The sequence below is a fragment of the Macaca fascicularis genome, chromosome 13 (assembly GCF_037993035.2).
Source record: "Macaca fascicularis isolate 582-1 chromosome 13, T2T-MFA8v1.1".
In the NCBI taxonomy this organism is placed as follows: domain Eukaryota; kingdom Metazoa; phylum Chordata; class Mammalia; order Primates; family Cercopithecidae; genus Macaca; species Macaca fascicularis.
Genome location: NC_088387.1, coordinates 42278702 through 42300511, shown reverse-complemented (window position 1 = coordinate 42300511; position 21810 = coordinate 42278702). Strand labels below are relative to the sequence as shown.

Genomic DNA, 21810 nt, shown 5'->3' with positions numbered 1-21810 from the left:
GTATTTTTAGTAGAGTAGGGGTTTCACCGTGTTGGCCAGGCTGGTCTCAAACTCCTGACCTCAGGTGATCAACATGCCTCGGCCTCCCAAAGTGCTGGGATTATAGGCATGAGCCACTGCACCCAGCCCATTGCATGATTTCTAACTCCCTTCTTTGCCTCCCTGATTTCTGGTGTCTGTGGTTGTGTGTGGATGTGTGAATAAAAGAGAAAAGAATGTGTTTTTAAAACATGTTCTGACTATTTGCATTTTCTAGGCAGTTTTTGCTGTCTCACAGCTCAATGGTGTCTTTGGTGGCCCAGAAGTCCAGAATCTGTCAACTTTGTTAATTGGCCTGTAAGCTTACAACTCTTTCTGGAGTTAACAAAAGCCCAGGGCTTCTAGCCATGAATGAAAGTAGGCACGGGGAAAAGGAACAAAATATGCTAGTTACTGTTTAAAATAAATACATGAGAATTTATGTAACCGGTATGCTAAACTAGCCCAACTGGTGGGAAGCAATCACAAGGTATTTCCACATACTTCCTTTAACTTTGCTCTGTGGGACTAGTTTTGCCCCAGCAATGAAAAGTCTGATACCTCTGCATCTTTTGTAGTTAGTTTTAAGCAATGGAAATCCACAAATTTCAAGACACAAATCATAAACTCAAGTTGCTACTGAAAATTCCCAATCCCACGTATTAGTAAAACTTCCAAATTTATTTATAGTTACAGTTCCTCTCCCTCCTTTAACTAAGTACTACTTCAAGTTTAAAAAGGTGAAGAACAGCTAATTTCTATTCTCTTCCCAATTCTTCCTCCCCCACTCAATTTCCAACCCCTTTGGAGCTATAACTTAAAGGCAGAAGGTTGGAAGCAAAAGCAACCAGCTGGATACTCAACAAACCATTTCTCCTTCCTGGGTATCCCACCTCCCCTCATCTAGTTAGGGCCATGTGATTAATTTTTATTAGTGGAATACAAATGGAAGTGATGAATAGCAGTCTTAGGTAGCTTAGAATGGAATTCCTTAAGTGTGTCTTTTCCATACTTTCTGTCATTATCTCCTGGCCAGATTTTGAAACACTATAAGGCAGAGTCAATAAATGAAAGTTGGCTAACTTTGTCAATGATCAGGTAGAAGGAGACTGCCCACTCAGCACCCAATTAAGCTATGATGGGAATGAGAAATAACTGTGATTTCTGAAGTATTAAAGTACTTAGGTTGGGGGTCATTTCTTATGGCAGCTTATGTTACTTACCCAATTGACACTGGCATAGAGAAAGATAAGAAAGGAATAAATATTTATACTTGGCTGGCACAAGTATGGTGGTTCTTAGGAGATACCCCTTGGCCATTATTAATTCATACCTCTTGCTAATAATACTCTGGACTCAGGTGATTTATTCTTGCCTTATTTGGTACTTCCTTCTGCCCTTTTTGGAATCTGCAGTTATATTCAACATCTCCCTTACAATGCTTGCCTGAGCATGTAATATAATACCCATCTGGCTCAGCATCATGCATAGCCTTCAATTGGCCCACTGGAAATAGTCACATATCCTTTGCTCTAACAAACTCTCAAAGTGAAGGCCATTTCACACCACTGTCTCACCTTTACTACCTTCATTTCCACCATTGGAGCAGCTTTCCAGCCTGCTTTCACTGTTTATATTTCCAAATAGACACCAGCTTAATGTATCAACCTTACTGAAGGGGATGAATATCAATTGTATATGTGCATATTAGCTTTATTTTGTCAATTTTTGATAGTAAGAATTCATGATCTCCAGTTTTTCCTTTTGTACATGGTCTAGTCATATTTTGTTGATGTTGCCATATTCCTGAAGTTCATTGAGAAAACTCAATGCATTTAAAATTATGAAAGTTAGCTAGTTTTCTGCATTAAATCTGTTTTTGATGAAGTTCATTGATCCCTTTCACGGGACTTGAGCTATGAGACAGGATGCCATGTCCAAGTCCCCTTGATGGGCTGGATTTATAGGACACCAGCACATTCCTCAAAATGTCTTTTTTACTTCACAATGCACCCGCTAACCCTCTTTGACTCAATGTGAATCATTTAAGACGTTTTAAAGTATATTTTCACCTAAACCACTTGAAACTTCCCATTTTGGTCTGGCACCTGTTTTCGGAATGTTATATCTATTGCATTTTATTATCTATAGTGAAAATTTAAATACAATAACATTTACTTGGTTGTAGAATTCTAGAGCTCTCAGTGAGTTTCTCTCAGAGCTCTCTAGACAATGCTGGGTCATCATCAAGCATTTCATATTGCAAATATAAAACCACTTGGTTTAGTCCATTTGTGCTGCTATAAAGGAATACCTGGCTGGGCATGGTGGTTCACACCTGTAATCCCAGCACTTTGGGAGGCCAAGGCAAGTGGATCGCCTGAGGTCAGGAGTTTAACACCAACCTGGCCAACATGGTGAAACTCCATCCCTACTAAAAATGCAAAACTTAGCTGGGCATGGTGATGGGCACCTGTAATCTCAGCTACTCGGGAGGCTGAGGCAGGAGAATCCCTTGAACCCAGGAGATGGAAGTTGCAATGAGCTGAGATCATGCTACTGCACTCTAGACCAGGCGACAAAGTGAGACTCCATCTCAAAAAAAAAGAAGGAATAACTGAGGCTGGGTAATTTTCAAATAAAAGAGGTTTATTTGGCTCATGGTTTTGCAGGCAGTACAAGAAGCATGGCGCTGGCATCTGCATCTAGAATGGGCTTGAAGCTGCTTCCACTCATGGTGGAATGAAAAGGGGAGCCAGCATATGCAGAGGTCACCTGGGAGAGAGGTGACAAGAGAGAGAAGGGGAAGGCCCCAGGGAGGGCATTAATCTAGTCATGAGAGATCCACCCCCAGGATGCAAACACCTCTCATTATGCTCTACCTCCAACCTTGGAGATTATATTTCAATATGAAATTTGGAGGGGTCAAACAAACCATAAAAAAACACCAAGTTCTTAATTGATCTTTCTTACTGTATGCATTTAGAGGATTATTTTCCTAGGCATCCATATACTTAATCAGAATTTTTTAGTCTGAAGACTCAGATCTTTCTTCCGGGAAATTATCTTCTATTATCCCTTAAATTATTGGTTCTATTATATTCACATTGTACTGTCTTTCTGGAAATTCCAGTATATGAATATCAAGACTCTCAGATACATCTTCGACGTTTGTTATCTTTTTTCTCATTTCTTTTTAATATCTTTTTGAATTCTTAGATAATTCCTCAAGTTAATTTACTAATCTCTTTGTTAGCAATATCCATTCTGCTCACTGTGTGATTTTCTGGTTAATTTCAGCAACAATGTTTTATACTAAACACTCTGGTGCTTCAATTTTTTCTTTTCCATAACCACATAATCTCTTTGAATGCAGCAACCTTTCCAATCTCACTGAAGATATGAATAACAATTTACTTAATGTTTTCCGTTGTTTGCATCATTAATCTTGTTTCTTTGAGGGACATTAGAACTTACTGTCACTATTGCTTCCGTCCTTTCAGTTGATTTTTTTCAAAAGTCCGATGATAAATATTTTACTGTCTGATTATACACCTATCTCCAAATTAATATCCTTAATAGAGTTTTTTTAAATGGGCCCAGGAAGAGTGGCTATTACCTTTTATTTCAATGGAAATAATAAAATGAATTCCTAGAAGTGTAAAAATCACAATAATTTTTCATATAAATAAAAAGTTTTTTAAAAACCTAAATATGAATAAAGTGACTATTAAAGAGCAATTTTACCAGCCCTGATTAAAATGTAAACTATAATTATATAATTGGGAAAAATTAGGTAGACCATACAAAATCATTCTGAGTAAATCGTCTCTAAATTTGTCGTCTAGCAATATACATTCTAAAATTATGTTCTGATTATATTTTAATGAAAAGATAACAAAAAGATGCTCTGTTTCTCCTTTTCCTAGTCTCTGCCCCTCTGCCCCCTACTTTCTCATTTCCCAAATTGCAATAATCTAGAACAGGCTTCTTTTGTTAAGTCATGATCAGGTGTGCTGAGACAAAGACGAGAATATGGGAAGAGTCTCTTTTCCTGAGGTCATACAAGAGGCAAAAAATAGTAGTTTACAATACCGTAATGTGTGCTTAAAAATTCTGTTAAGAGAGTGGATCTTATAGTAAGTGTTCTTAACATACACATACAAACACGTACACATACAAAACAAAACAAAAACCAACAGGATAGGAGAAAACTTTTGGAGGTGCTAGATATACTTATTACCTTGATTGTGGCTATGGTTTCACAGATGTATGCATAAATCTAAACTCATCAAGTTGTATATATTAAATATGTGCAGCTTTTAAATAACAAAGTGCAATAAAACCATTAAAGTAAATAAATAGACTTTGAAAAACTTTAAAAGAAGAAGACAGATGGGAGATGTAAATCCTAAAGACCGTCAACTCCAGAGTAAAGTCTGTTTGGTTTGATAGAACCAAGGAGGAGAAGCAACTGAAGAGTAGGCTGGAGTTTGCTACACGGAAGAGGCCACATATATGTTACTTAGCAAAGAGAAATCTTAAACTCGTTCTAGATTACACCCAAAGTGAAAATGACGCTTTCAGTCAGCTGAGCTGAACAGACTGTGTTGTGGCATAGATTCAGAGTATGATTTTTATTTTCAGAATTTTAAAATACTATGAATTAATTCAGAACATATACTATTATAATGAATGCTATAATGCATTTACTTCAGTGTCAATTTCAGTTGACGGTTCATAACAATAGAGATTGCATTCGAAATGGAAGGTCATCAAGAATTTTAAAGCTAGTTTTGTGATTTTAATCCCTAGCTAACATCAAGAGTCTAAAAGGATTGGGAGTTGGAGATTACATGAGAAATACATTTCCTTGGAGAATTATCTTCACCTCTCTTCCATACACACACACAGGGATGAAGGGTGCTTTCTCCTGACCCCAAACCTAATGGGAAGGGCTTCAACTACATCAGTTAGGAGTTTGCACAGTGTACCAGGGATTTGGAAATGTGGGCTAGTTCCTGGAACGAGCCTGAAAAATATAAAGGCTTAGGAATTGTGGCAGCACAGCTATTCTGGTAGTGACACCTTGTGATCAGCCTAGATTTCCAAAATTTACTCAGGTTAAAGGTTTTTTTTTTTTTTTTTTAACTGGATGTGGGTCATACACCGAAACAGGAGAGCATCATATTATTCCAGTTCCTATATCAGAACTCTATTCGAAGAGGTAAAAAGCCTATATTAGAAAGAATTTAGGTATGACTAGCAGCTAAAGAAGGATTCACCAGCATTCAGTCAGGGCAAAATAATTCATTTATGCCAAGAGAACTACAGACAGTGAGGAAGAGAGAGAACTGACCTTATCAGTCAGGATAGACTAGAATAGTGGTTCTCAGACAAGGATAATTTCATCCCCAAGGGCTTTTTGGTGATGTCTGAAGACAGTTTCGGTGACCATGGACTGACAAGGTGGAGGAGGGCATGGGCAATGCTGCTGGCGTCCAGTGGCTAGTGGTCAGGGATGCAGCTGAAAGTCATACAATGCATAGCAAAGCTTCTTACAACATAGAATCAACCAGCAGACTGTCAATACCACTAACACGGACAAATCCTGAGCTAGTGCATGCTGATTCAACAAATAATCACCAAATCTTAGCAGCTTGTAAGACAAAAGTTTACTTCCCATGTATGCTATGTGTCCATTGCATATTGGCTTGTGGCTCTGCTACATGTGCCTTCCTGGCAGAATCCAGCCACCACCTGGAACGTCACCAGTTGACATGACACAATGAAAAGAAATATGTTGAGCAATACACTAACTTTTAAAGCTCCTCAAAGAAATGACATCCATCTCCCCATCTACATTTCATTGGCCAAAGCAAGTGCCCTCATCTATTGGTTAGTTATTACCGCATAACAAATTACCTCAGAATTTAGTGGCTTAAAACCATGCAGACTTATTGTCTGCTAGTTTCTATGGGCTAGAAATGGGGCACATCATCACCAGCTCCTCTTCTTTAGGTTCTCTCAAGAGCTGCAATCAACATGTCAGCCAGAACCTCCATCATCTGAAGGTTCAAATGGGACAGGATCAGGATCTGATTTTGAGCTTACTCAGTAATTGTTGGGAGGATCCAGTTCGCCATGGGCTGCTGGACCAAGGACCTCAGTTTCTTGCTGAATGTTGATGTCAGGCTGCTGCCAGTCCCTTGCCAGGTGACCCTCTTTCTCAGACCTAGAACACAGGAAGAGCCTAAAAGAGAATACCAGAAAGATGGAGGTCACAATCTTTTACACCTGGTAATGGAAGTAACATCATATCACTTTTTTATTCATTTCAAGCAAATCACTAGGTTCAGCCCATTTTCAAGGGAAAGATATTTCATAAGAGAGTGAATACCAGGAACAGGGACCAGTAGGGGTCGTGTAAGAAGCCCCTTATGGCACTTTGACATTCCTGAATTCAACAAGGTAGAATATACATTCCTTTCACAGGAAAGGTTCACAGGAAAGGTTCACAGAAAGGAAAACCACTTAGGGCACACTTAAAATACTCAGTGAAGACTAACACAATCAACTTTTCCTAACGTATTTCTTTTTCCTACGTCATCAGTCTCAAACTGGGAGTGAAGTGAAGTCCTCTATATAAATCGTGGTTTTCAGTTTTTTGATTATTATTGAATTTTATATATGAATTTCTGAAGTAAGAGATAAAACTATGATTATTACCAGAGTTACCAGAGGACCTTCTATACATGAGAGCATTTATAAGGTTTATAGGGCCTCCCACAAATTCACTCAAGGGGATGATATAAACTAGCTTCACAGAATAAATGTAAACAGATGGTGGAAGGAAAACATAAAGTTGCAACAATATCCTGTGAGTCCACTTGTTCAGTTCTTTACTCAACAACTATGTATTGATTATGTATTGTGTGCTAGATTTGTTCTACAAATGGAAATACACAACTGAATAAAAAAGACAAAAGTTTCTGTCCTCATAGAGCTTATGTTTAAATGGGGTTTGGAGAGATAATAGAATCTAAAAGAAATAATTTAAGTGTATAGTATTTTATATGATGACAAGTTCCATCAAAACAAATAAAAAAGAAAATAAGATAGAGAAAGCTGAGATATTCAGAAGTGAAGAAAGTTTCCCACACACAAAAAAGATAATATTATGAGCTGTGTGACTATATGAAGGAAGGTCATTCAATGTGATGTTTACACATTCTTCATAGGACCTTTTTATAACTTAAAAAAATTGTTAAAATGCTATTGATCATCTGACCCTTCAGTGAGTTGTAAACTTATTGCAGGTGGAGACTCTTGCCTTAATGTTGATATCTGCTGACTGATCAGGGTAATGGTTGCTGAAAGTTGAGGTGGCTGTAGCAATTTCTTAAAATAAGACAACAATAAAATTTGCCAGATCAACTGACTCTTCCTTTCATGAACGATTTCTCTGCAGCATGCAATGCTGTTTTGTTTTGTTTTTTAATTAATTTATTGTTTTATTTCAGGTTTTTGGGGAACAGGTGGTGTTTGGTTACATGGATAAGTTACATACTGGTGATTTCTGAGATTTTGGTGCACCTAGCACCTGACCAGTGTACACTGTACCCAATATGTAGTCTTTTATCCCTCATCTTCCTCCTACCCCTTTCCCCTGAGTCTCCAAAGTCCATTGTATTGTTCTTACGCCTTTGCATCCTTATAGCCTAACTCCCTTAGAAGTGAGAACGTATGATGTTTGATTTTCCATTCCTGGGTTATTTCACTTAGAATAAGGGTCTTCACGTCCATCCAGGTTGCTGCGAATGCTCTTGTTTCATTTATTTTTATGGCTGAGTAGTATTCCATGGTGAAAATATACCACATTTTCATTATCCACTTGTTGACTGATGAGCATCTGGGCTGGTTTCATATTTTTGCAATTGCAAATTATGCTGCTATAAACATGCGTGTGCAAATGTGTTTTTCATATAATGACTTCTTTTCATAGTGTCTATTTTGAATATCAACATAAAACACCATAATGATAAGTCAAGCATGCAACGGACTTCAGGGTTTAAAAATACATGTATGGTTGGGAGGCTGAGACAGGCAGATCACTTGATCCCAAGAATTCAAGATCAGCCTGGGCCACAAGGCAAAACCCCATCTCTATTAAAAAAAATACAAAAATTAACTGGGCGTGGTAGCATGTGCCTCTCCTTCAAGCTACTTGGGAGGCTGAAGTAGGAAGATCACCTGAGCCCAGGAGGTCGAGGCTGCAGTGAGCCATAATAGCACTACTGCACTCCAGCCTGGGTGACAGAGTGAGACCCTGTTGCAAAAAATAAAATAAAATATAAATAATTAATTAGTTAAATGTGTGGCTTGTTTAGAAACAGTGGCTGATATAGCTTTCATGAGCAGTTATGTAGATTGCCAATCCCTTTTTGCTGACCTGCCTTGACCTTAAAGCATGGTGAGGTGGGGTAAGTGGGTCTGACTCCTAACTCTGACCTACACAGATAAGTAGAAACAAAACATAGGATTCCTCCCTAAATGCAGCTAGAAGCAATTAGGTAAAAATTTAATTTAATGTAGAAATTCCTTTTCTGGTTTCAACATGGTTGGTCTTTCTCTCAGGGTACTAGCTAGAAGCAGGTAACCAACTGGTCTTCCTCTGCAAGGGCGAGGTGCTTGAGATGAAAGATGGACACGTTTCTTCTCAGATGTATTGTACAAGAATACTTCTATAAGTGAGATATCCTGAGCTCAGCTGGTGGCTGTAGGCTCTCCCAAGCATAGTGTAGTCCACAGGAAGCTTCTAAAGAGTGTGGTCAGCAATGGCGGGTCTACAACACATTACTTTCCTTACTCCTCTTACACTACTCTTGCTTGATAATTCTTTAAGATTTCCATTAATTGAATGTCATTTTCTATGATTTATCCTAATGAGGACAGAAATTTCTTGTCCAAATTACCTGTGCTATCTCTATAAAAATTTGAAAATAGGGGAGATTCTAAAACCTTTACCAGCCATGCTTCATTTTCCAGAACATATTACATTGTTACATAGAAAGAGCTAGAAATAAAACAGATATACCATATATATTCATCTCTTTCTCTTTCTCTGTATTTATCTATATGAAGGTTATAGATGGATATTTACAGAAATAGACCAAATGGTTAATGGTTGTTACTTTGTGTAATAGAATAATATGCTTCTTTTTTCAAAAGATCTATTTGTACATTTAAATTTTCTTCCTATGATCAAGGAATGCTTTTATACTAAGTAAAAAAAAAAAAACACAACTTTTCTTTAATTTAAACAAATAATAGAATCACAGCATGCAATTTATCTGGGGACTGTGCATCTAATAGAAGAGCTATTTTAAACTAAGGGGATGCCAAGAAATCAGCAGCTTTTGGAGATTCACTTTAAATTGTTGCTACTCATGCTAAACAAAAATGTTTCTACCTAACAAATTAATGTACAATCTGTATACACACTAGAAATTTATTTTGGGACAATCATAAGAAACTATATTTTATACTGCTCCTAAGTTTGCAAATTGCTTTGACATCTCATTTTATTTCATCATTCTAATGACCATATTAAAGCAAGGTCAGGTTTTATTAACCTTGTTTGGATGTGGAAAAGAGGCACAAAACATCCCATGATATGCATTGACAGCAGCAGAGTCACAACTCTGACTGCCACACAGTTGCTTTCTCTATCTACCCAGTAGCCTTTATTTTCATGCCTTGGTAGGTTGGACAGTATCAATGAAGATGGAAAAATGATGCCAGCAACTGATGTAAGCCTCATTGCTGAGTACAGGCAACATCTCCCGTTTATTTTAGATTCAGGATCTCTTTTCATGTTTTGAAATGTGATTTTTGTGGTAGTCATGTCATGCATAGTCCTCTTTTCCTAAATAGGAAGTTTATAACTTTATTCTGGATATCTTGCAAATTTTCTATTTTCTTGAGGAAAAAAAAGATTTAACTCAGAGAACCTGATGATTTTTTTTTATGACCATCATATAAGTGGAGAGTAGAATCATTTTTGGCCATGAGAAGTTCAGAACTCAATTAAGAATAATTAGGACTCAAATAAAAGTGAAAACTGGTTTAAAATGATTATACTGACAAGCTGAAAATTCAGGCAAGATTAACTTTCATATTGCTGGTATAATTTAAATTGGCAAAATATTTTTAAGTCTGTTTTGTAGCAACAATACCAAGAAAAAGTACTTTAGCAAATCATGCTACATATAGGTAGCATGCTACAGAGAAAAAATAGGTGTGTATTTACTTCATAGAAGTTCTGCTCGATTATCTAGATAAGAGGAAAACATTATAAATTTAAAAATCTACTAATGCTTTTTAAAAACTTTAGCCAATAATTCCAAAACAGTTTAAAAGATGCACTAACATGTAACCATCTTAAGTTTGGAAATTTAATATGTTTTCATTTTCATGATCTTGTAACAGTAGATTTGATGATGAATGAGAAACTGTCAATAGACATAGCAAGTCTAGGGGGAAGATTGTAAATATTCTATACATTGCAAAATAAGTATCTTTAGTTATTGTAAACATAAGTGGATATGGGAGATGGTACCCTAAGATGAATTCCACCAATTTGTTTCTTTCCATATAAACATGCTGCTTCTCGTATAAAAAATAGAGACTAATTTCCCTAACCTTGTATCAGTGGCCTAAGTGGCTGGCTTGGTAAATACAATGTAGTGAACACTCTGGGACTCTTAAGCCTTGTTCATAAGAGACCTTGTAACATACTCTGTGGCCTCTTGTGGTGCTCATTTGGAGAGCTCCATCTGGGAACCCAGATAGCACACTGGGAGTTGCCTAAATAACCCACAGAGGCCACGTGCAAGTGCTCCAGTGGTCAGCTGCAGCTGAGCTCTCAGCCTTCAGCCACCATCATGTGAGTCAGCCATTTGACACCATCAGCTGATTTGGGGAGCAGATGACTCCAGCTCCTCACGTCTCACTATCACTGCATGGACAAATTCTGAGTGAGAACTACACAAATGAACACAGTTAACCCAGAAAACAATGAAAGAGGGAATAATCAATGCTGGCTTTTAGCCACCATGTTTTAGGATTCATTTATTATATATTAATAGATAACTAAAAGAGTAAGTTATGAATATTAAGTAAATAATAAATTGAAAATAAAGCAAAATAAAATTCTTCAGAATAAATCAGAAAGTGTACCTGACTTTGGCTTGTGACACAAAGTGTTTAATAATTCGGGGATCAGTAACATACTCTCTGGTCCTAGTTCTTCATTTTTAAAGTGAAAGATCTGGGATGTTAGAAAAGACAGACAGTGTAACCCCAGCACTTTGGGAGCCCAAGGCAGGCGGATTACCTGTGGTCAGGAGTTCGAGACTAGCCTGATCAACATGGAGAAACCCCCTGTCTCTACTAAAATATAAAATTAGCCGGCTGTGGTGGCACATGCCTGTAATCCCAGCTACTCGGGAGGCTGAGGCAGGAGAATCGTTTGAACTCAGGAGGCAGTGGTTGTGGTGAGCTGAGATTGTGCCATTGCACTCTAGCCTGGGCAACAAGAGTGAAACTCCATCTCAAAAAATATAAATAAAAGACAGTTCAAACACATGTGTGGCCCTCTGATAAGTAGAATTCAACTTATTCTGCAGTGAAGGTCAATGTCAATAAGTGTTCACTGATTTGGACAAAAAGTATAGGATAGATTATCAAACATCTTGTTCCTGAGGACAGAAATGATAACCAAGAACCAACATAGGTGGACACTGAGCATGACCTACCAAAATGAACTCATTTGACTAAGTAACTGAGTATCTTTCAAGGTTGTTAGGCTGGTATATCAGAGCATACGATAGACATTGTTCATCTGTGACATTCACTTCCTTTAAAACCTTCTGGATTATAGCATAACTTTTGTATTATTACTTAAGATCTTTCCACTGGGCTGTTCTCAATGTATTACTTAAGATCTTTTCACTGGGCTGTTCTCAACAAACAATTTCTTGAAAGTATTTTTAATCCTATACAAATTTTATACCAATCTTAGGCTCTACTTTCATACTATTGGTTTCATCACTTTCCAGCCCTCCTGAAAAAGCCTCTCCCTTCTCTCTTTTCACTAGAAGTTGGGCCTACATTTCCTTGTTTCCATTCTAGCTCTTAGCAATTGTTTATATCACTACCATTCTATTGAAATTGCATGTCCAAAGTTGTCCACAATATTTTAGTTCCTAAATCTAATTAACCTTTTATCTGTTTTCCCCTCTACTTTATCTCTGTAGCATGGAACCAGGCTGACAGTTTTCTCATTCTCCATTCTCTCCTTTATCGACTTCCATGGCACTTTCGGTTCTCTTTGTATTGCTCCTACTGCTTCTACTCTATTATCTGCTGTGCCTCCTATTGTTCTCTTAAATATAATCATGTTTACTTGGTCCCTTTTCATTCTCTTTTATTATCTTTTTCTCAATGTGATTTCTGTCCAGTTATTTACTCATTATTTTCTCTATAAGAATGGTATGGTAACTCATATCAAATTTTTCCTTTGCTAATTTTTAGGCACTAAATATGTCCTGAAATTACATTTTAATCCCAAGTGTCCAGAGCCTGACTAGATGGTCTTAAAATGGGATTATAGTCAAGAGACTTGGGGATACCTAAATCATTTTCTATTTCAGTCGTCCTTCCTCCCTGTGATTTCATGGAGGAAAGGTATATTTACACAAGAATAATGGCAAATGAGAAACAAGGCATCACTTAATTATTGTGATCTAGGCTTGTACCCTCAGATAATGTAGGGCTTTCTGGTAAACAGGGCTTGGAGTTGATGTCCAAACACTACTAAAACTTAAAATTAATCAGTACCTTCTTTAAACAATTTGTTCTTTTCATTACAAAGAGAAAGAATAGGATAACTGTATCTACCCCAAGGAGGCAGACCCCGGCTCATTTTGCTTATTCTATTGTATAATGAAAAGAAATGCCAGAGAACTCGAGGAAGGAAGGAAAACAGAGTGAGGCATGTCTATGTTTATGAACATCTGATGTAGTATAACCCAATTTCTAAGTAACTAGGCAAAATCATTATTCTGGAATCTGATTTAATCAGACTAGTATTCCCTTTACCCAGAGTGGGAATATGTGGAGAGTAGACAAGGGCAAAAGGTAAGACCTCCTGTTTCTAGGTCCTACTTCTCTTGGCAGGGAATACTCATGCCCACTCGTCTCATTGTCACTGTAATTTTCAGTTTATGCATTGATCTCCACTCTGTACTCTGCTGTTCGCTTGCTTAATATTCTAGGACTGAAGCCCAGCTCATTCATCTGGTGGCCTAGTTCTTGCCAATTTCATCAATAAAATATTCTGGATCTTGCCTTCCGTATTTCCATCCAGTCTATGGAGTCATGCCTTGATATTCCCAGATTTCAATATTGCTCAAGCTGACCATGCATAATATATATACTACCTGCAATTTCTTGCGCTTTTAACCTACCTGTAGAATCAGAATTTAAGCTTGCATAAAAATGTCAGTTTGGCATATTCTTTGACCCTGTACCTTCAAATACCTGTCTATCTTTGCTGTGGATAATTCCATTTCTGAGGTGTGTTTTCAATTTGCCCTGGGGAGTGGAGTTCTCCTTCACCTCTGTAGCCATCTGTCATTGGATGCTGCACATCCAATCTTGTGTTTTTTATGATAAACTCAATGTGAGTCAGTACTGCTCTGAAGACTCCCAGAAAAGGGTTTCCACTTTAAACTGCATCAATATGCTATACATTCAGTATTTTGAGGTTTGGATTATTTCCCTCTCACTCCCAGTAATTTCTGCCTACAACATGACCATCCATCTTTTAGACCATTAAATATAATGAAGAATCTATTGTTTCAAGAAAGAGTTATTACAACCGAATACAGGAGGCAAAAAGACCACAATGATTGGTTATTGAAATGTGTGAGATGCAAAGACTTAGACTTCTGACACTCTGGCCTTAGACTTTAAAGTTCACTGGAAATAATTCATTTTGAAGAAGAACTATTTATTCAAAGGCGTTTATTTTTCTGTTGATCTTGAGAAATGTTATGATCGCTTAGAGGAGACAAGGATGCCAGAAGAACCAGACATTTTAGAGAATCTTGTAAGAGCAGAAGTTTTGGACATACTTCCCAGCAGAATCCAGGAGAATATAATTGCTGTTTCCCCCATACCCCATTATGACATGAGGATATTAGTAGTAGAAGTGGTTATATGCATTGTCATGGCACATAAAATTTCTGCGAAACTGTAATGATTGTATCAGAGCGAGCTTCCCATCAAAGCACAGAAATGGATGAAAACCCTGCAAAATTATAGAGGAGGAAGAAAAAAAACGTTGAAAATAATCTGGAGTTCACTAATTCATCTTTCAATAACATTTGTTGTCTGCCTACTCTGTACAGGTCTGAACTTCACTTCTTATAAGTTCATTGTTTTATACTTTTATTCTTCTAAGTATCCATTTTATTTATAGTTTAACTTGCATATGACTTTGAAGCCCATCACAACATGACTGAAAAAGGGGGCTCAGTGTGGCAATCTGGGCAGTAGAAGAATCAATCTGTCATCTGCTACTCCAGGACTCATATGCGGCTTAAATGTTTACTTGTTAGAAATCTTAGGTAATTTGAAGAGAATAGATCATCTTTGTTGAGAATATAACTTCAAACACCAAGAAGATTTAGATTTAAATAGCCAAAGTTAACAGAATTCAAGAAACAGAAATGGAAACTATTTTAGGTATGTTAAGCATAAAGGGATTTATTACTGGGAATTGGGCCTTTAAACAATCCCTGGAAGAGTTGGAGGGCTTGGCTCTAGAGAGGGTCCTGAGGAAAGCTTCTCAGAAAAGTAACTCTGAACCGTGTCTCCGGAAGAGTTATAACCTCCTTTCCATCAGAAAGATGTGAAATCTGGACCTATTACTAGAACTGTTGAGTTCAGGATCATATCCCTGTAGAAGAGAGAGATTTGGGAAGCTGCTGCTGCTACCACACCATTGCCTCACCAAACCCACAGAGCTAGTACCTAGATACAACCATGCTTTTAAGCAGCAACAGAAAAATGTGTAAGAAGATGGCCCTGTTCTTATTTAGGTTTTAAAAATCTGATTCAAGTACCTCTATATGATGAAACAAATTTGCACTCAGGACCCTGATTGTAAGGACATCTGGGAAATGTAGATTTCAGATGTCTAGACACTGCAGTACAGATGGAACACCAGAAAGAGGCAAAAATGCATTATCTAGCTCCACATATACTTGTCATCACAATAGGTATGCATTTAATAGAGTCGTTATTATTTTGAGACAATCAAAATCATGTAGTAATATTTTGTGCTTAAATAGTACCTGTTAATAATTGATATTTTATGTACCTATGTTTATTTATAATATTCATACTATTTATATTTTTAGTAAATCTACATTTTTTAATGTGGCCTATTAGAATAACTACATTTAACTCTAATATTAGAATTTGTAATTAATCTATAAATTTACAAATGGAATTTTGTTTAGTATTACTAAATGTATTTAGAGTGTTGGACCATCTAAAATAATTTTACATTCACTGTACTCATAAAGTTATTTATTGCATTTATAAGAATTATGTAATAATATGGTATATTTTCTATCTAATCAGACAATGAAATTTATGAAGAAAATCAAATATATAGGATGTATAATTATGTTTTGAAATGTGAAAGTAATTAACCATTTTAAACAGGACAAAACATTGTTCAAATTATGTACAAGCTGATTGCAATACTTGAAAATATAGTAAGATTTATAATCTAAATTTAAAAGATTAAGAAAGCCCAAGGGATTTAAATTTGAATTTGAACGTTCATAATTTGCATGCTAAATCTTAAAAAATGAAATAAAAGCCCAAACATATAAAGAAGTATTAATACCCATTTTTTACAAACTCTTCCAAAAATTAAAGAAGAAAACAATTCTCAATTAGTCCTTTGAGACCATTATTGCCTCGATATCAGAAACAGACAAAGGTATACAGTAAAAGAAAACTATAGACCTACATAGATGCAAAAATCCTCACCAAAATGCTAGAAAAGTGAATCTAGTAACATATAAAACAGATTATCCATCATCAACCAGTGGGATTATTCCCAGAAACGCAAAGTTGGCTTAATATCTGAAATCAACTAATGTAACCCACCATCTCAATAGTTAAAAAGCTAAAGTCACAACATCATTACAATAAAAGCAGAAAAAAACATTCAATCAAATCAACTGCTCTGTCATTATAAAAACCATCAACAAACTATGATTGGGAAGAACTTTCTAAACTTCACAAGGTACATAGACAAAAACTCCATGCTTAAGCCTCTAAAATGAGGATGAAAACAAAGATAACTGCTCTTTCCATTGTTATTTAACATTATACTGGAAATTCTAACCAAGACAAAGAGGCAAAAGTAAGAAAGTAAGTAGAAAGAAAGAGGAGGGAAGGGAAGGGGAGAGGAGAGAAAGGAAGGGAAAAAGGAAGGAAGAAAATGCCTCCAGATTGAAAAGGAGACAGTAAAATTATCTCTACTAGTGATATAATCTGGTATATAAAAATATCGGCTGACTGCGCCTGTAATCCCAGCACTTTGGCAGGCTGAGGCAGGTGGATCACGAGGTCAGGAGTTTGAGACCAGCCTGCCCAATATGGTGAAACCCCATCTCTACTAAAAATACAAAAATTAGCCAGGTATGGTGGCTCACGCCTGTAGTCCCAGCTACTCAGGAGGCTGAGGCAGAAGAATTGCTTGAACACGGTAGGCAGAGGTTGCAGTGAGCTGAGACCACACCACTGCACTCCAGCCTGGGCAACAGAGCAAGACTCCATCTAAAAAAAAAAAATCATAAAAATCCTAGAATTGAGTTTTCATATCCTCCAGTATATCAGTGATCTTCATTTCTATCCATATTTGAATTCTGCTTCTGTTAGTTCAGCAATCTCAGTCTGGTAAAGAATCATTGTAAAGGACATAATATGGTTGTTTGGAGGTAAGAAGACACTCTGGCTTTTGAGTTGCCAGAGTTCTTGCTCTGATTCTCTCATCTTTATGGGCTGATGTTCCTTGTTCCTTCAGTCTTTGAACTTTCTGCTTATGTATCCCTGAGCCCAAAAGAAAAGTTAAAAAAAATTAAAATAACAAGAAATTTACAAAAAAACTATTAAAATAATAAATGAGGTAACAATATTTCAGGATGGAAAATCAATATAGAGAAAACAATTGTATTTCTGTATATTAACAATGAACTGAAAATGAAAAATTTTCATTTTTCAGAACTAAACTGAAAATGAAATTAAGAAAAAAATTGATTTATAATATAATTAAAAAGAAAGAACTTAGGAATTAATTTGACAAAACAAGTGCAATATTTGAATTCTGAATGCTACAATACGTTATTGAAATAAATTGAAGAAGACATAAACAAATGTTAAGATATCCCATGTTCATGAAACAGATGACTTCTGAACTTATCTGCTGATTCAAATCAACTCCTATAAAAATTCCCAGCTGCCCTATTTTTTCAGAAATTGACAAACCAATCCTAAAATTTGTGTGGAAATGCAGGGGATCTAGAATAGCAAAATCAATCTTGAAAAAGGAAACATGAATTTGGAAGACTCGCGTTTCTGGATTTAAAAACATACTGCAAGCTACAGTAATCAAGACAGGGTAGTCCTGGTATAAAAATAGACATCTAGATCTATGGATTCCAGTAGAGACTCTGGAAGTAAAACTGCACATTAGTGACCAATTGATTTTCTACAAAAGTGTTGAGAAAATTCAATAAAAAAGATTTTTTCAACAAATGTTACTGGAAACAATGCATATCCACATGCCAAAGAAAGAATCTGTACTCTTTGTTTGCACTATACAAAAATTAAGTCAAAATTGAATTATAGATATATACAGAATAGCTAAAATTATAAAGTTATTAGACAAAAACATTCGTATAAATTTTTGTGCCCTTGGATTGAGCAATAATGTCTTAGAGACAACATCAAATGCACAAGTGACAAGACCAAACAAAAAAAAAAGAATTTTTTTCGAAATTAAAAACTTTTGGCTGGGCGCGGTGGCTCACGTCTGTACTTCCAGCACTTTGGGAAGCCAAGGTGGGCCAATCACGAGGTCAGGAAATTGCGACCATCCCGGCTAACACGGTTCTCTACTAAAAATACAAAAAAAGTTAGCTGGGTGTGGTGGTGGGCGCCTGTAGTCCCAGCTACTTGGGAGGCTGAGGCAGGAGAATGGCGTGAACCCGGGAGGCGGAGCTTGTAGTGAGCCGAGATTGCGCCACTGCACTCCAGCCTGGGCAACACAGCAAGACTCCATCTCAAAACAAAAACAAAAACAAAAAACGAAACAAACAAACAAAAAAACGAACAACTTCTGTGCTGCAAATGATACCATAAAAGGAAAAGACACATAAAAGGAAAAGACAACCCACAGAATGGAATAAAGTATTTTACGAATTTTGTATCTGATACAGAATTATATACGGAATATATAAAAACATTTACAACTCAATAATATAAATTTGAATAATGTAATTTTTAAATGGACAGAAGATCTGAATAAATATATTTTTAAAGAAGATATACAAATGATAAATAAGCACACATGAAAAGATGCTTATCATCATCCATTAGGTAAATGCAAATCAAAACCAAAAGGAGATACCAAATCACACCTATTAGGATGGCTATAACCAAAAATAAAAATAATAACATGTTGGCAAGGATGTGGATAAATTGAAATCCTCATACATTGCTGATGGAAATGTAAAATGATGCAGTCACTTTGGAAAACAGTTTGTCATGTCCTCAAAATAATAAGCAGAGTTACCATGTGACCAAGCAATTCCATTCTTAGGTGTATACTCAAGAGGAATTATAACACATTCACACAAAATTCGATACACAGGTGTTCATAGCAGCATTATTCATAATTGCCTAAAGTGGAAATAAGTAACTTACATATCTATTAATTGATAAATGGATTAAAAATGTGGTATATCCAGAAAAAGGAATATTATTTAGTAATTCTTTAAAAAATGAAGTACGGGTACATGACACAACATGGATCAATCTCGAAAACATTCTAAGTGAAAGAAGGCAGTTAAAAAAGACCATATATATTATTATTCCATTTACATGAAATGTCCAGAATTGGCAACTATATAGAGATAGAAATTAGACTAGTGATCTACCATGGCTAAGATGGGGAGGGGTGATTAATGGTTTGAGGGAGGAGGGAATAAGAAGAATGACAAATGACTGCTAATGGGTACAGGATGTCTTTTAGGGGTAATGAAAATGTTCTAAAACTAGGTAGTGGTGATAGTTGCACAACTATGAATATATTAAAAGTTATTGAATTGTATACTTTAAATGGGAAAAATGATTCTAAACAAGTAATATTCTGAAAAGTATTTTCTGTTATCCAAATTTTGAGGCTACTAAAAAAATTTAGCACTTCTGTTTATAAGCTTTAGAATTCTTTTCTTTTTAGACTTGTCATCTTTTTGTTAATATGAATATTTTAACTTTTTAAATCAGTTTTTGTCAATGTAAAAAAGTCTGAAAATATTCTACATGCAACTAAAATGTAGTTTTATCTTAAACACAGTGGATCTTCAGAGAATGGATACTTTACAAGTGTAACTGTTTTCCTCAAAATTGTAAAGTTGACAACTGGAAAGTATAAAAATAGAGACAAAATTCTTTCAATGGTGTATTCTTTGACAAATTTTTCACTCACTGGCATATAACTATGTTCTATTTCTATTTTTGAATGAGCTGATTTTTTTTTTTTTTGCAGAATGTCATCTATTTTGTGGGATTTATTAATGTATTCATATTTATCTTTGCATCTGTTGATATCAACTCCATTCTCATTCCTAATTTTGAATACTTGTACTTTCTATCTTTTTTTTTGTTTAGCCCTACCGCATGTGTACATATATATAATTTTATATGTGTATTTATTTATCTATAACTACCCTTTGAACTACCTATACAAAGAAGGAGATATAATTATATTAAAATGGTTCAAGTTCTACATGACTTTAAAATTAAAAAAAAATTAAACTTTACTGAAGTTTAACAGCAACAAAAGAAGGAATAAATAAAACTGTAGGAATTGCTGAACTTCAGAAAATGGTTTGTTTACTTTGAGAAATATTTGTTCCTAAAAAATTCCCCTAGGCCAGATACAGAAAACTGGTGGCTTTGGGACCTAACACAGCATACAGATACTTTTTTGTTGTTGCTTTTTGGCCTGCCTAGTGTAGGCCTACACAGTGTTTTAAATTTGAAATAGTTTTCAACATTTTAAAATAAGGAGTTTTCTCATAAAAATCTGGATCCAGCATGTACCATAATGGGCAGCTCCAGCAATGGCATCCCACAGTCCTGCATGAAAGGGGCCCGCAGGAGCTAAGGAGCGGCAGGCTCTTTAAATGGGGCCCATACTCTCCCTTTCAGCACAGCTCACAACCTGTCTCTGTTTCCCCAACCCGGGCCTGGGTGTCAGTTGCTGGTTGCCATCTATCATCTTACACATTTCTGGCTTATTGATTCAATTACTTCTAGGCTTTTGATTTTGTATCCTCAACTCTTGGCTATTCATATTACTGTATTAGTTGCCGATGACATTGACCCATCTTGTTCTTAGTATTTGTTCCTGCTGCTGTCATCTTCTTCATCTCCTGTTATCTAAAGTCACCATAGCTATTATTTCTCTATCCCTTCCAGTTCTCTGCTCTGTATAGCATAATGTTACATCAGATAATGTTAACCATTTCTCAGTGTGTTGTTAACTCATTCCCTTTAATGTCCTACAGTTAACGTAGCACACCCATGTCCACTGATTCTTCTCTTACTGAAGTGGAGTTAGGGTATCTTCCACTAGAACACCCCACACTAAATAATGGTACTAAGGTAGTCCAAATTCTACTTAAACTGCATATCATCTCTGTCTCTTGTCTTTGCAAATTACTACTTTCCTTTTGTTTCAGCTCAGTAATGTCTCTTTTAGGAATTACGCTCATATCTGCATTTGTATATCATGCAATTATTAACCTTATATATCATTTTCAAAGTGAATTTGAATACACGTAACAGAAAACCCGCTTCAAATTTGTTTAAAAAATAAAGAACTGTATTGGCTTATATAAAAGTACAGGGTGGGGCACATTGATTCAGTGGCTACAGTTCTATTTTTGTTGTTTTTTAGTTTCCTTAGACACATGAATGAACACAGTCATGCTGTTAGGAAGAGGAAAAGGAAGACTGATAAATAGTAAGTGTTCAGCAATATTCACCACAATCAAATGGTTCAGCCACCACATGTACACGTAGGTCTTTCCTCCTATATGTAGATACCACATCCTCTTGGACAGGAATATCAAGTATCTCATTACCTGAAAGAGAAATGAGATCCTTGGTTAGCCAAATTGACAGTACTTAGTTCCACTGGTAGGATGGGTCTCTGTCCATTTTCTTTCATGACCACATTGAAAATGGACATGGAAGAGAGTGTCCTTTCTAGAGATGGTGTGGCATTTGTAGTCCAGTCCCACTAGGTGCAAATCTGAGGGCCTGAAGATGGCCTGTGTTTGAGTAATTAAAGAGTGTTTTGAGCCAGGCCTGGAATATCTTTGGCAGCACAGTTCCCTTAAAAAGTTAGGA

General features: G+C 36.2%; 1 long non-coding RNA gene across 1 annotated transcript; it reads right to left on the bottom strand.

The window, feature by feature from the left end:
- Positions 1 to 5350: 5350 nt before the first annotated feature.
- On the bottom strand, positions 5351 to 21544 carry LOC135966953 (uncharacterized). Its single transcript, XR_010580663.2, has 3 exons — positions 21444 to 21544; positions 6133 to 6271; positions 5351 to 5545 (listed from the first exon to the last, which is right to left on the bottom strand). It is a non-coding gene; the product is annotated as an uncharacterized lncRNA (long non-coding RNA).
- Between the last annotated feature and the right edge of the window lie 266 nt (positions 21545 to 21810).